The following is a 15,980-nucleotide window of genomic DNA, read 5'->3' on the forward strand; positions in this document are numbered from 1 at the left end:
TTTCTGTGTTAATGGCATTTCTGCATGGCCATTCCGGCATCCTCTGATAACAAGGTCTTTCCAAACCTCAACAGACAACAGGTATGTCCAGAAATGGTTATTGCTCCAAACCTTTCCAGCTGGGAGATTCAGAAGATGATCAGAGAAAGGCCATTTGGTTCAACACTTTCAGGCCAAGGAATTACAAGTCTCAATTCTCAGCCTAGCAGCAGCTCTCCTTAACCATGGTCTCTCCTAAATGAACACCACATAAAATCATCACAGAGTGTTGCCTGTTACCATGATAGAATCCAGCTGGGTCTCAGGCTTCTCCCATCTCTTGTTAGAACCTGTGTCTTTTCTGCTAAGTTTGGACATCACTTTATTTCTTTAAATCACCTCAGACTACTTATTTAAATTGATCTTCATAGCCCTTTGGGATCTTTATCTCCCAGGACTAGTTTACAAACGAGGCTGCAAGGTAATGTTTTCACTAATGTTATAAGACTCACAGTCCTATGAATACAAAAATCTTGTTGTGTACCAATTGTTTCCACTTGCTCACCACCCCCTGGGAAAGGTGTGTTGATGAAAACCATTATACAGGACCATTCAAGCTTCCCTGAAGTGGCTGAGGTTGTGGGCATGTTTAATGGGAAGCCTCCATTTGCACTTTCCAAACAAATTCACAACTCAGTTGTGCCGCTTGGATGGTTCCAAATCTCTCCTACTGAGCCTGATTTTCCTCCTACTTTTTTTTTCTTAATTATTAAAAACACAGGCCATCTGCCATTCCAGGAGGAGGAGGAGATAGCCAGAGGGCCATAAATGCATCCGACATGATGCCAGGCTCATGATGTTTGTTTGCCTCTGCCAAGGCAGCCTCAACCATCCCATATAGAAGGAAGATCCCTGCTGTTCTTCTCTGAGGGATTTCTATCTCTTCACAGAAGAAAATCAGTTTAATAGGAAAAATACAAAATGCACACAACTAGGAGCAAGAGGTCAGAATGGGTTAGGAGCAGAAAGGTCACCAAGAGAATCCCAGAGAAGTCACCCTACCCCCACCATTACCCCTACTTTCTCCCTTGGAAAGTCTGGCTTTTGTATGGCTTCCAGTCCCTGCTGACTCTGAAAATTCAGAGATCAGATTTCCATATTAAAGACTTCCACACTTCCTGGCTCCTCGGCATATTCATTTACCTGGAGATTATAACCCAAGATTATAATCCCATAGTTTGAATGTAGCCAAAATTTATATTTTGCTTCATCCCCCTGTGAGTTCCAGAACACCAATCGAAATAGAAAAAAGTTTCTTTGACTTAGAGCTGATAGTAAGACTAGCTTAACATGGAAATCTATGAACTTACAAAGGGAACATTTGGTCTCCTACAAAAAGTTAGTCAATTTAAGAGTAGTAGACACAGGCTTTTGAGCCTTCCTCCACTGACAGTAGACCACACAGCTTGCAGTGTTAGAAAGCTAGAAACTAGAATTTCTGGCCAGCAAGCCCCAGAGTTCTTCCTATTCCAGTGTTGGGAAAAAAAAAAAAAATATATATATATATATATATATATATATATATATATATATATATATAACGTGGGTTTAGAGGATCCAAACTCGGGTCTTCATGCATGTATGGTAAAGTTCTTGCTATGCATGTATCTTCCCAGATGCTTTACCTGGTTCTTACCATACACTTGAACTGGAGTTGAAAGAATACTAGAGTCCTATTTTCCAGCATTGTGAATCTAAGCACAATACTTGACTTCTTTAGTTTCTGAGCTAACCTTTAACTCCTTTGTGCCTCAGTTTTCTTCTTTATAAAATGGGTATGGTTATAATACTTTTATCACAGAGTTGCTAAAATTATCTAATAACTTGGTACATACAAAGCTTTTGGAGTAAGACCTAGTATGTATTCTCATATTTGCAGCTAGCTTAAACAAGATACACTTCCAGGGATGGATCCCTTCTGTCTTGTACCTCAGTAGGATTCCTTTATTCTGCCCTCTGTCTGGGTGCCAGACACTCTTGAGAGTCTAGAATTTTGTCTCTAGAGGTGCAGATCAAGAAAGGAATATTGGAGAGCCGGGCTGTGGTGGCCCACGCCTTTAATCCCAGCACTTAGAGGCAGAGGCAGGAGGATTTCTGAGTTCGAGGCCAGCCTGGTCTACAGCGTGAGTTCTAGGACAGCCCGGGCTATACAGAGAAACCCTGTCTCGAAACACACCCCCCCCAAAAAAAAGAAAGAAAGAAAGAAAGAAAGAAAGGAAGGGAGGAATATTGGCATGGGAAGGAAAGTGGCCAGAGCCTTGACACAAGACAGCACAGTGGAGGCTAGTAGACTTGAACTCTTCACAGAGACAGAAAGGTCTCCAGATTCACAGTGTAAAAGAAGCATCAACTAAAACTACTTCAGTGGTATAACTGTTACCCAGCATGCACAAGGCCCCGAGTTCCAACCCCAGGATAAATTAATTAATTAATTAGTTAACTAATTAATCAATCAATTAATATAATTAAAGGAGTCTAGCAGATTAAAAATTAAAAGCTATGATTGGAAAGGATCTTACAGTCCACAACAGCTGATCACAGTTGAGGGGTATATCTAGCGCCAATCTGGTTCCCACACCCTAGAATCTATGCTGGGCTTAGAGACTTTGATTAACCCAAGGAATGTGGCAAAAGTAAAATCAAGGGACTTTGGAAGTCAAGTCTTCAAAAGCCTCTTTGGAGACACTGCAATAACTCTTTATATGGTAGCCCAAGGCTATGACAGAGCACATTCAAGACCTAATAGGGCCCTAGATCCAGTAAGTAACGTCATTATAAGAGAGAGAAGAGAGATTTGATACAGAGAAGAAAAGAAGAAGGAGAAAGAGGAGGAAGAGGAGGAAGAGGAGGAAGAGGAGGAGGAGGAGGAAGAGGAGAAAGGAGGAGGAGGAAGAAGAGGAGGAAGAGGAGGAGGAGGAAGAGGAGGAGGAGGAAGAGGAGGAGGAGGAGGAAGAGGAGGAGGAGGAAAGGAAACTATGTTATGTCGAAAACAGAGGTGGGATTGCTGCATGCTAGAGCTTGCCACAGGTTGTCAGAGACTCTGAGCACTCGGAAGAGGCAAGAAAGGAGTCTTCCCTTTTCTGCTTCCTTGACTTGCTCTCCTGTGGAGTCACAACTGTCTGGTTTTCCCCATCTCTGCTTTATCTATACCTTCCCATGCATCCCGTGTCTCTTGCCCCCAGATGTTCTACTCTGTCCAGACATTTCACATCTCAAGCTCACGCATGGTCTCATGAAGGATGTGCTCTGTGCTCCCCCCGCCCCCCATCTCCCCCGACCACCTGTTCCATCAGTACCAAATGTTATTTATTACCAATCTAACCAACTTCATTTAGGGGACAAACTCCAGCCCTCACCCTCTTCCTGCCTCTTCAATCTGAGGTGGAGACATCTGGAAACAAGTTTAATAAAGGGGCTGACAGGCAGTTAGTTCCTGGAGCTTCTCAGGCAGGCCCCAGGGAGCCATTCCACAGAGGAAGCCGGAAGAAGTGGGGCTAATGGACTGTTGGTCTCAAGGAGAATCCATTTGGCTGCTCCAGGATGGACAAGGGCTGCCTCCTGATTCACAGGAGGGAGCTGCACCTGCAGAGAGGAAGGGAGAGCCAGTGACTCCTTGCCGAAGGTCCTCTACTCCTTTCCCACTGAGCCTCCACCCTTTCCATCTTGAGGGAAACACTAGAACTCTCTAAGTCTCTGTCACTCAAAGATGGATTGGACCACATGGATTCTCCGACTGCTCTCTAATAGTCTAGAATCCTGGAATTGACCAAAGCCACCTGGTCAGAGACAGGCGAAAAGAAAAGGTCAGCCAGCACCTGTCAAATTGCCCATTGACAGGTACCCTGAGTTTTGTGCATTGTCTTGGGATGTCAAGATAAATAAGGAAACTCATAGGTTAGAAGGAAAGCTGTAGCGTGTGTACAAATCATTGCAAAGTCTCTCGTCAGAGCACAGAGCTACACAGCTTTTTCCAATAAAAAGCCAGTGAGTTTGTAGCCCAGCGGGACCTAAAATCTTCCATCCAAGGAAAAGTAAGAAACAAGCATGGTCAGGTACAATGATGCCTCTAAGCTCTGGGTGGTAGTCTGTCCACCCTGACTTCTGCAGGAATTGAGGTGCGGTTTTCTAACAAAGTGGGGTAGGGTCAAAGGAAGCTTTCCTGGGGAAGAAAAACTTGAATGGCATCCTGAGTGGAAAGAAGAGAGTGTGGATTGTGTGAGTTTGATGAAACGCTAAAAACAAACAAACAAACAAACAAACAAACAAACCAGGACTCTTTGTTCAGATATTTCAACACAGTAGGCACAGAAGATGAAACCAAGCCCAGGACCCTTCCCAGCACTGCAGGGGTCCCATGAGTAAAGCAATCTCACACTAGGGCAACCCTTGGGTACTTCATGACGTAAGTTCTGTGTCAGTATGTTGCCTATGTGGGCATCTGTCTATATAAGCAGTCATGAAGCTATGTGATTTATATCAGTACATTCCATGCTATCTACTGAAAAGATTTTATCTCATGAAAAGGTTCGCACAGAAAACAGTAAAAGTAGGAAAAGAAGCCAAAGGCCATTTCCAAACACAGCAAAGTTAGTCCACATCCCTCCTCCAGTACCATACACTTCCCCAGCTCCCACAGTCTCTTTTCGACCCCTCTCAAAAGAAGACATGATTCAAAAAAGAATCCTCATTTCCCATCCATACTCAGAAACTCACATTGCCCTCTCTCTACCCTACTCACCATCCCCTCCCCAGCAAGAGTCTATTCAAGTGGTGGCTACTATAGCTAGAGTTTCACTCTCTCCTAGTGACTGGAAAACAGCCTGTATCTCCTGTCTCAAGCTAACTAGAGAAGCAAGAAGTTATGGGTCCTACATTGAATCCTGTCCCCCCAAAATTAACAACCACTTGGAGCTAAAGATAACAGTCTAAGGAGGGAAAATCTGGAATAAACCTGGGGAATTGGGGTGAGATCTGGCTCTACAGATAGCAAAGGGTCACCAGGTCATTAATAGAATCCACTCCCAGTTTTCTAGGTGGAAAGTAGGCATTTTATTTCTTCCATTGATTGATTGGTGACTTTCCTGTGTGATTAACATTCCTGGTTTCTCCAGTGTATACCTGTGAGTACAAAGACCTTCTGCCCTCTACAGACAGGCCAGCCCGTCCACCTGGCTTTTAAGTTGGTGCTGGGAATTTTAACTCTTAGTCCTCATACTTGCAAAGGAAGGCCTTATCCACTGAACCATCTCCCCAGTCCTGCCTGAGGACAATGTTATTCAGAGATGTCTGTCAGGACTGAATCAGCCATCACCTGTGACAGTAGTAAATCTGCGTGGCCCAGGCATGAAACACGGTGCTCAACAGATCACACCCATTCTCTTTCCTAAAGGTTTAGAAATTTCAGAAGGGCTTTGTCACTGTAGCCATCTCTTCCTCACCAACATCCTGCCATGTGATGGTTAAGGTCAGTCCTGGAATGGGGGTATTTACAACTATTCTGGGACAATTTTCCCAGGGCCCTACATTGAGGACAGCCCTCGCTCCAGAGATGGAGTGAAAGATTACAGCCCAGTCCAGCAATGGGGGTAACAAAAGTAGAATGGCAGGCCTGCATGGCTCTGGGGACCATGGATGTGTAAGCTGCCAACTCTGTATAGCAACATTAACTTAAAGAGACCTCTCTCTACCCCCAGCATCCCCACAGCTGCAGCCACAGATGTTGCAAGCAAAACTAGAAATGAATTCTTTCTGACTTGAGGGATTTGCATATGGTTTGTGTAAAGCTAGTTAATGGTCTTGTTATTTAAAAAAAAAAAAAAGACTTCCTTTTCTACTGCAGTAAATTCACTTTATAGGAAACTTTATGTTCCACCAACATCCACCTGCCAGCCCAATCCATCTAGCCACCTGTTTTGGAAGGTGGTTTTTTGTTTTTTGTTTTTTGTTTTTTGTTTTTTTTTTTAAGTTTTATCATATTGTCCATTGTTGTCTCTAAGTCATGGAAACTGAGTTAAATAATCACAATCTAAGGCTTATGACCCACCTGCCCAGCCCAAACTGTTTATTGGTGATCCTTTTCAGAAAAAAAAAAAAAATCTAGCCAACCCCTAGAATGTAGTAAAAGCCAGTTCCACTTACCATAATTAGATGGGGGGAAAGGCATAATTAGTATCTGGAAAATAAAGCATTATTCAATTCTAACTGGGTTCTATTACTTCCACTTGAAAGTATTACGCTTTCTACTCATGCATTCATTTTCTGCCAAGTGCTTGCTTAAGACTCCTACAGCTCCTTAGATATGGAGGCAAAGAAGCAGAAGCTTTCCTGGTTTCTTGTGAGGAACGATGGGCACTAGAAACTTAAGTATCCTCCGTTATCTTTGCTTTTCATGGCATTGGGAAAGAACACAGAGCACCTTGGAATGACTGAGTACTATGAAGAAGGCCCTTTTGATCAGTAATCAAGAATGCTTGGTGTGTGCACAGAGTTCAGCATGCCTAGCAAGGAAACCAGGAAGTACAAAGGCCTTGAGGGGAGACAGCCTGATGTGATTTCTTTAGGCTGCTGGGTGCTTGTAGCAGATCTCTGAAATCTTCCCATCAGTCAGTACACTAGGCGACTTGACTTGGCCAGAACTTGTGGAAGACTGTGTATCTGCTTTATTGATCTTTTTTTTTTTTTTTTTAATTGGACTGAAGGGTGACTGCCTCTGCCTTGGGGAGAACCAGGAAAAAAGTAATGTGGCCCCTCTGGGTTCTTTGAAAGCTAAGTTGGAGTTACCTGAAGGACCCATACTAATCAAGAACTAGTAGAAGCTGGGCTGTGCCAGTGGGAGGGGGTGGGAGTGGATACAATATGGTGGGCTATGGCGAGTGCTTGGCCACATCATGCGTCCTAAGGTAATGTTGCTGCTCAGCCAGCCTCCTCCTGGATCAGACAAGTCATCTAGAACTGTGCAGCCCAAGACACTCTGCCACTGCAAGTGGGCTGCCCTGAGAAGGATGCGACCTTGAACAAGGTAGCTTTGTAGCTGCAGCTGATCCTGAGGATGTGATGGCTAGAAAAGGCCTACATAGCATCTCGCAAGAGGGGTTCCCTGACTCAGAATGCCCACAGGTGAGAAAGGCCTTCCTGCCGGTGCTGTCAGTCTGTTGTCCTGATTTCTGATCCATTAGTCTCTCTTATTCATTCTCAGAGAATTGCAGCCAGCTGCTTAGAAGAGTTAAAAAAGCAGCTGGAGGATTAAAGCCCAACTAAGGCCCCAGACGCAGTGGTCCCTAACACAAAACCTTTCCTTTCTAGACTTGAAGACCGGAAGCCATCAGGACTCAATAAATAAATGGGTTAGGAAATGCACTAACCACATGGAGACAGATCTGATGGCTCACATCTGTCATCCCAGCACTTGGCAGGCTGAGGCAAGCGGATTACTAAGACTTGGAAGCTAGCCTCAGCTACATACGGAGTTCAAGGCCAGCCTGGCCTACAGAGTGAAACCAAGTCTCAGAAACAAATACTGGGTTATATTACTTGCAAAACAATAAAAACTCTGCAGGGTTCACAGTCATTTCAAGGTGGGTCTATCCTGATGCCCTTCCAACCAACCACCAAAGGCCACAGGTTACCTGGCTGATGACCGCATATGGTAAAGGAGAAGGGCCGTTGGACTCACTGAAAACCAATGGCTCAGATCATCTTCAAGGAAGCTGGAAATGCCCCTAAAGCCCCTGGAATGGTGGGAAGTAAAGAAGGAGGCTCCAAGACTCTTCTCGTGTCAGCTGAGCATCTCTAGTAACCTCTTCTCATAGAGAACAGCCTGTTCATAGAGAACCTTCAGCGTTCTCACCTAACAACTGTGCTGTCCTGGGCCGAGGATACACACCAGACCACAGTCTCTAATCTTCTCTGGCCATGCAGAGTTCTATGAAGAATACAGAGACGACCACAAAGCCAGCTCCTGAAAAGCAGGAAAAGAAGTGCACACCTAGCCCCTCACTCCCATTCTTGTCTTTGTTCCCAACATTGTCACATGCTTCTGATGGCCAGTCATTCTAACTGCATGACACTTTTGATGCTTGGTGCTCAGTGCTGGACCTATGTTCCCCTCAGTTAGGTTAGTCAGGGTGGGAAGAGCCACCTTAACTTGGGTGGGTGTCACTATTCCATGGGATGAACTATATAGAAAGAACGAAGTAATCTCTACACCAGCATTCATCTGCATCTGCTTCCTGGTTGTAGATGCAATGTAGCCAGTTGCCTTCAGGTCCTGGTGATAGCCACACTTCCCTTTCTGTGATGGGCTATATATCTTCAAAGTGTGAGCCAAAATCAATCTTTTCTTTCTTAAGTTGCTTTTGTGTGGTATCTTGTTTCATTATCCAGAAAAGCCACTAATATGTGGACTCTCTGATTGTGCTATGACTTCAAGGAAAGAAAGGGACAGTCTAAGAAAGGTGGATATAGACAGGGAGTGTCACGGAGACTTCTCAACTGACCTAAAGAAAAAATATTCAGGTCTCATTATGTTTTGTGCCCAGAAGAGGATTCAATAGCCATGCTGGGGGTGATGTGGTGGGACACATTTCCTGTTCTCTATACTACCTGGGATGGTTTGAATAGGAGAGGCTTCCATAGTTTCACACATTTGGATGCTTGATCATTAAGGAGTGGCACTACTTGACAGTGGTTAGGAGGTGTGGCCTTGTTGGAATAGGTGTGGCCTTGTGGGAGGAAGTGTGTCACTGGGGTGGGCTTTAGAATTTCAAATGCTCAAGCCAGTCCCAGTGGCTTATATTATTTTGTTGTCTGAAGAGTAGAACTCTCAGCTCCTTCTCCAGCATCATTTTTTTGCCTATATGCCACCATGCTGATTATAGGCTAAACTTCTGAAACTATAAACCAAACCCAACTAAATGCTTTCCTTTGTAAGACTTGCCATGGTTATGGTGTCTCTTCACAGCAATAGAACACCAACTAAGACCCAGCCCCACCTGCATTAACAAGCTTTGCTTCATCCCATAGAGAGTCCAACCTGAGGTCCCAGTTGCTAATAAACTCTCCACCATCGTCTTCAGTCCCAAAAGACAAAATGAATTTATAGACATAAAAAGAGATTAAAATTTCTTGGTAGGATTTAGCAAGAGGAAGTCATACATGCTAGGAAGAGAGGTTTCGATCAGGCTTCCCTCCCTGCATCCAAACCCTTTTCATATATGCTTCAATCCTGGGGTTATCTGACCTACAGGGCCTCTGGGGAGTTCTGAGAATCCCCACTTTATCCAGTTCTTTGATCATTTCATCACAAGCAGAATGTAAGAACTCTTGACCACCATAGGCTGGGGAGCCTCTTGGGGCCTTGGTTTTATTTCTGTAAAATGAACTGCATAATTCCTCTTGCATATGAAGAGTGCACAGTTTATAATATTCTCTCACAAAAGGGGGGAACTGACGGCAAATATCAGAGGCAATGTGTGCAGGGCCAAGGAGCAAGGATGGGAAAGGGTAGGATGAGGTGAGGAGGAAGCAAGGAGGAGTCTCCCAAAAGGATGCACCATGCCTGTGACACAGCAAAAAGAAAGAGAACTGCAGAAGTCATGAGAAACCTTATGAAAACACATGGCAGCCACCCACAGATGATCAAGGGCAAAGCCATGGGAACTGGCAAGGATGGAGCCAGAAGACCAGCACAAATATAGTGGTGATGGAGGAGGGGAGATCAGAGAGCTAAACGGCCCTATGCTGGGGTCGGCTGGAGACTATAGGGTTCAGGACTGACATTTGTGAGAGCTCCTGAAGTGCTGTTCCTTCAAGAGCCTGGAAGGGAGAGACTGCCCTGGGATGAGTGTGAAGAAGTCCCAGGCCCTGAAGGAAATATCTGGCAGTCTACATCTGCTTCCAGTGAAGCACATCAGGAAAGGCTTCAAGATGGGCTGAGAGCCCAGGATCCAACAGGAATTAATGAATGTCTGAATCCTTTGGGGAGGATATTGAGGGATGTGAGCAAGGCATGACTCTCTTCTTCCTCTCATCCTGCGTATCTTCTCCCCTCTTCTACTTGTACTCTGGCTATTCTCCACCTCCATCTGGCGACAGCCTTCCTTACCTCCACCTCCTTACCACAACAACCTGACCACCCAGCTCACTGAAAGTCAAGGGGCTTGGAAAGGCTAGTACTCTCCCCAAGGCCATGGACCATGTTATAGTGTTAAGGAATGAGAAGTGGCCAACGTGCAGGGAATAAGAGACTGCAGAATGCTCAGCTCTGAGTGAGTCATCTATATCTTAGTCCCTCCTCCCAAGGCTCAGGGATCATTGTAGAAGAAGATACAGAAAGATTCTAAGAGCCAGAGGTGGTATATGAATACAAGGCACATCAAGGCAGCAGCACATTGATTATAGTAGCATATACAAGGCCTACACAATCTCAAGATTGACTAAATCCTAGCTTGGAGAAGGAAAGTAGGCATGAAATCCCATGTCTAGCTGAAGAGCTGTAGATAGCTGCTAAAAAAGGGGGCACTTGGTTGTGGAGGATAGCCCTAGCCTCTTGTTGTCATGGTAACACCACTCCTGGGCGGGGCTGCAAAGGAGGAGTGAATCTTGTAAACCTTCTGTCCAATCAAATTTGTTAAATAAAGGCTCCAGCCAGTGATTGGGCAGTAGAAGAGGAGTGGGAGGAGCCAGAGGCAGGAAAAGGGAGAAGACGAGGAGAGCAGAGGTGAGAGGAGAAGCGAGGGAGTTGGCAGTTGGCCGAGGGAGAGGGCAGTTGGTCGAGAGAGAGAGAGAGAGAGAGAGAGAGAGAGAGAGAGAGAGAGAGAGAGAGAGAAAACGAAGAAGGCCTTGACCTAGGAAACCGCAAGTTGTTAAGAGCTCTCATAGCCGGGGAAATAGTGTAGTTTAATGGTAAATCTGCCCAATCTAGGCATGCAGCATTCATTTGATACTTATTGACTTGTGTCGTTATTCTATGGACTCCCTATGGGCAAGAGATTTACCGCAACACTTGGTTTTCTTTAAGAATGTAGCCCCTTATAAGCAGACCATTCTACAGTGGAAGGCAACCTGTTTAATATATAGGTAATACAAATTGGTCTTTATCGATGAAGGGGAAAAAAAGAAAGACACAAAGTTGAGTGGATGGGGAAGCGGGTGAATCTGGGAGGAATTGGTGGAAGGGTAAGTATGATTAAAATACAGTGTGCGAAATTTGCAAAGAGCTAATAGCGACAAAAAGAGAAGTGGGTCAGTGTGAAGACCCCACGTAAGCAGGACTTAAATACAGCATGGTAGAGAAATGCTATGTGACAGGGACAAGAAGGAGCCAAGAAGGCCATCAGAGCTGGATAGGCTTCTTTTAAAAGATGCAGGCAGTATGAACTCAGATTTATAGCTCCAGGTCTCTTCAAATAAATGCATTTCTGGGCATCTTATTTAGGATGATACCTTCATTCCTCTTGTGTGAAGACTTGAGCCAGACACAGATGGGCATCAGTGGACAGTGAGAATCAGGTAGGTCATAGATAGGCACTAGTGACTGTGCCCTGCCTAACCTTCATCACGGGCACCAGCACCCCAACAGCTTCCTCTCACTTTTCTTCCCTATGTTTTCTCTCTGATCCCAGGAATGTGGTTTAACCCACATGGAACAGGTTGTAGGTAACTGAGAGCCTAGGCTCCAGGAGCACACCAGGATAGGGGGATGGGGGGCAGGAGTAACATCTGTTTCCTCCGAGGATCATCTCCATGGATCTCCATGGAGATCAGCTCTGAGCCCAGGTGGCCACGAAAGTAACATGCCCATTAACGCTAACACTCACTGAGCATCTCCCACCCTCACTCCCACCCCCACATCATTCCATCCCAAGGCTTGAGGTCACTATGCCAGGTGGAAAGCAGTTTAGTAGGAACTCAGGCCCCTGACCTGTTTCACAGTGGATCATAGAGATCAATGGAACTGGAAGCAAGTAACATCATGGAAGAAAATGCAAATACAGTGTGTACTTTGCCTTTTGACATACCATGCATGGTTCCCAGCTCAAGTCTGAGATTCACGAGAAAAAGGAAGCAAACAGGAGACACCCCACTTCACAGAGCTTTATGGAGTCCCTTATGATAAACTGTTTGAAAGTAGGGTCACCCATCTTTATTACTGTGACAATATAAGAAACCGGATGATGGGCTGGCTAAAGGGCTCAGCTGGTAAAGGCACCTGCTACCGAGCCTGATGGCCTGAGTTTGGTCTCCAGGCCCCACTTGATGGAAAGAGAGATGTGACTCTCACAAATTGTCTTGTGACTACCACAATGAAAATGAGCTTTCTCTCTACTGCCCCCAACAAGTAAATAAATAAATGCAAACCTAAATAACCTAAATGGGCACTGTGGCAGGGGATGAGGAGCTTTATCTAGGTCTAGGTTTTAGAAGCTGGAAGTTTAAAGTCATCGGAAGGCCTGGTTTTCTGTTCATCAGTGCCTCATTTAGGAGAACTCAGAATTGTCTCCCCAGACTCTAGCAAAGACTTCATAGGAATCTCCAGAAAATCTTGGCAGGCTAGAAAATGTGCAACCATATACACAAATGGTGAGACTCACAGGTTGCCTGGAAAGAGAGAAAGCATTGCTAGCTGCTTTCCATGGAGCCACAAACCTGAAGTCAACAGGTCTCTACAAACACTGTGACTTCTCCTGCTGGCATATGGTCCTTCGTCTCTGAGTGCTTGGCTTGACTCTTCCCAGCCTTCCTTCCTTTTCTCATTCATCTTTCTGAGTAGGTGACCTTTCTGTTCTAGGCCCACCCCAGCCACTTGGCCACTAAACCACAGGAGATGAGGACGACTTCCAGGAGAAAACAGAGCAAGCTGGGTGGCCAGAGGGTGAGCAGTCCTACCAGTAAGCCACAGAGGGGAGATGAGCTTCTGACACCCAGGCCCAGAGCCCAAGGGGAATGGGGTGACTCTTCTTGTTTCAGAAAGTCCTGTGTTCTCAAGGAAATTTTATCCATATGTTTCTGATTCATTAACACTTAACTCATCAAAATGCTATTTGGTAAGAGCCACTGGAAGCCGAAGATGCCTTGTAACCGCCTGTTTAATGAGTCTAAAGAGCTTTGTACGTTTATTTCTTGAGAAAGGGGCAGGATTTATTTTTCTCTCCTCACCAAAGCCAGCAGTCATATCCTGTATAGTGACTCAGGCTATGAAACAAATCTTTGGAAAAGACCATGAGACAGGAAAGACGAAAGTCTGGGTCCTGGGCTTTAGTCTGTCTGGTCTTGGCCAGTGAAATCTTCTCCAGTTTGCTGTGTTCTTGGAGTTTGTCCATTCATGGTGCCACTCCTTGGGTGTCACAGGAGATGATTCTGGAAGCCAAAGCACAAAGTCTCTGCATCTCTGACTTTGCTCTTACCTTCTCACCCACCGTAGCTCACCTGGTGGCATCAATAAGTAGATTCTTTTGTTTCCTCTCCTTCACCTTCCCCTCCTCTACCCTACCCTCCCCTTCTCTCTCTTTTTCCCTTCCTCCCTCCATCCCTCCCTCTCCCTCCATCCCTTTCTCTCTCTCTTTATTTATAGATAGATAGATAGATAGATAGATAGATAGATAGATAGATAGATAGATATCATACACACAGAGAGAGACAAACAGAGACAGAGGGACGGGAATGAAAGAAGGCATGTATATATGAGTGAGAAAGAGAGGTGAAAGAGCGACTTTGGGTGTCAGTGCTGGCTTTCCACCTTGTTTGAAACTGTCTTGGTCACCATTGTGTATGCTGCTCTACCTGGCCCATGAGCTTGGATTGCAGTCATGCACTGCCATCTGGATTTATGAGGTTCTTGGAGATCTGAACTCTGGTCCTTACACCAATGCAGCAGGTGCTTTCTCCACTAAGCAATTCCCACCCAGCCCTGAATTCCTTTCTTAATGAAACATTTCCAGATGAAGAGAATGGTGGAAGGGCAAGCATAACTAATGATTGTGTCTTCCTCTGCAGTATGAGCCAGCTCACATAGAAAAGAGAAAATCAAGGTAATATTGGAGGAAAGGAGAAATGGAAAGAACTGACCATAAGGGGTGAAAATGCCCTACATTATTACTGAGGATCCTGCAGGACCTTCTTGCAATCCTAAATGAAAGAGTCACCTTCCCGCGCATCTCTAGTCTGCCAAATCGCTAATTAGCTGCCCTTCCCAGATGCAAAAGAATGGCCAAGATGACCTTCAGAAAACCCTTGTTCACCCCAGGGCTTTTATGATGCTCCTGTTAGCCCAGCTTAGCTCAGCAAAGTCCACTAAGAACAGAGAGCCATTATGCCATTCTTCTCTTAAGACCACAGCCTCCCAGGGATGAAAAGGTCAGATGCCTTGAGTGCCCTCTGGGGCAGCGCACAGATGCTGGTGCTGTGTCACTCAGGGTGAAGACAAAGCCAAAAGAGTAACCATGGGCTCTCCCAGCTGGTGAACCTAGCCCCTGCCCCCACCCCCAGTTCTTGCTTATTCAGCTAAGCCGGAGACAGGGCTGCTTTGATTGTTCTGGCTCCTGAGCAAGAAAGGAAGGCACCAAATATGAGTGTAGTAGTGTGGATGCTGAGTTGATTTCTGGCACTTGAAGTGAGAGTAGGGGAAACAGCTATGTAGAAGGGGGTGTTGGTGTCTGTAGAACCTCCAGATAAAGAGAGCATGAATAGTTTTTAGCAAGTATCTGAGTTTGGCTGTCTCCATGAAGAGATGGGAATCCGTCTTGCATAATCTTCTCTCCCATATCAAAGTTCCAGTTAATGGGTAAAACAAGCCCTGTGTTTATTGGCATGTCTATTAAATGTCTGGGTAAGAGGGAAAGAGATGGCAGCTGAGGCAGGAGACTTAGTACCTTCTGCTTAGTACTTAGTAATTAAGCTGGAGGTGACATCTAGTTGCTTCCGATTTATTCTATTCTGGAGGAGCAAGTTGGGGAGTTCAGACCATGCTCAATGTGAGGGAGTCATAATGTGATGTGACCATCAGGCTAGGTGCTACTGAGTGGCCATTTTGAGGCTACCTTCCACATTCCCCTGATGGGCTAGAGAGATCAGTCAGTCAGCAAAGTGCTTGCCTTGTAAGCATGAGGATCTATGTTCAATTGCCAGAAGCCATACCAAAAAAAGAAAAAAAAGAAAAAAAAAAGAAAAAAAAGTTGGGTGTGATGGCTCATGCTTCTAGTTTCATCGTCAGGGAGACAGAGACAGACAGATCCCTGGGGCCTTGCTGGCAAAAATAAAAAATAAAATGGTGGCACCCAAGGACATCCAAAGCTATCCTCTATCCCTCATAAGCACACACATGTGCACCCTCATATTCATAAGCATGTATACACACAAGCATACTTACATACATTCTAGCTGCCCAGTTCTGCTCAGTAAGGTTGGGAGCAAGTCCTGTCACGTCTCTGAGATTTTCATTTTACCTACTGATGACATAAGATGGTCTCTTAGATCCTAGGAGCCCTAAGCAAAATCACTGGAGAGAGAATGACAAATCCAAGTGTCTAGCCTTCGGAGACTCAAATACTATTCTCATCTTTTAGAAAGCTTTCCCAGGAAGTCCGTACTCAGAAAGCAGCTGCTGGGATAGTGCTCCTTGGGAGGATTCTGCTCCTAAGCATGTTCATCTGTGTTTTACCCTCTGCTTCCTGGAGTTTAACCTTCCATCTGTCGCCCTGTTCCTTGTCCCTTTTTATCTGTGCTTGGCCTCTCTGGCACGAGATAGAAGCGCTTTTCAAGCTTATCTCTCTAATAACTTTTATGCAACTTGAACAAGGAGCCCTCCTCCCTAGGCACCTGGGTAACAGATAACTTCCCATTAACAAGCCATTGGTGTTAAACTTAGACATGGATAGGTGGTGTCCGCCTGCCCCTTTCCTACACGGTCAGTTCTCCTACTGTCTTATCCAATGCTCTTTTGACTA

The 15,980-nt window shown here is 45.2% G+C and overlaps 1 long non-coding RNA gene across 2 annotated transcripts; it reads left to right on the top strand.

Annotated features, from left to right (window-relative positions):
- Positions 1–10,705: 10,705 nt before the first annotated feature.
- On the top strand, positions 10,706–15,172 carry LOC143441798 (uncharacterized). Of its 2 annotated transcripts, none has more exons than XR_013109486.1 (3): positions 10,706–10,756; positions 11,474–11,547; positions 12,827–15,172. It is a non-coding gene; the product is annotated as an uncharacterized LOC143441798 (long non-coding RNA). The 2 variants fall into 2 exon arrangements; XR_013109485.1 differs by having other exon boundaries at positions 10,746–11,115.
- The last annotated feature ends 808 nt before the right edge of the window (positions 15,173–15,980 follow it).

Source organism: Arvicanthis niloticus, chromosome 3 (assembly GCF_011762505.2).
Source record: "Arvicanthis niloticus isolate mArvNil1 chromosome 3, mArvNil1.pat.X, whole genome shotgun sequence".
Classification (NCBI taxonomy): domain Eukaryota; kingdom Metazoa; phylum Chordata; class Mammalia; order Rodentia; family Muridae; genus Arvicanthis; species Arvicanthis niloticus.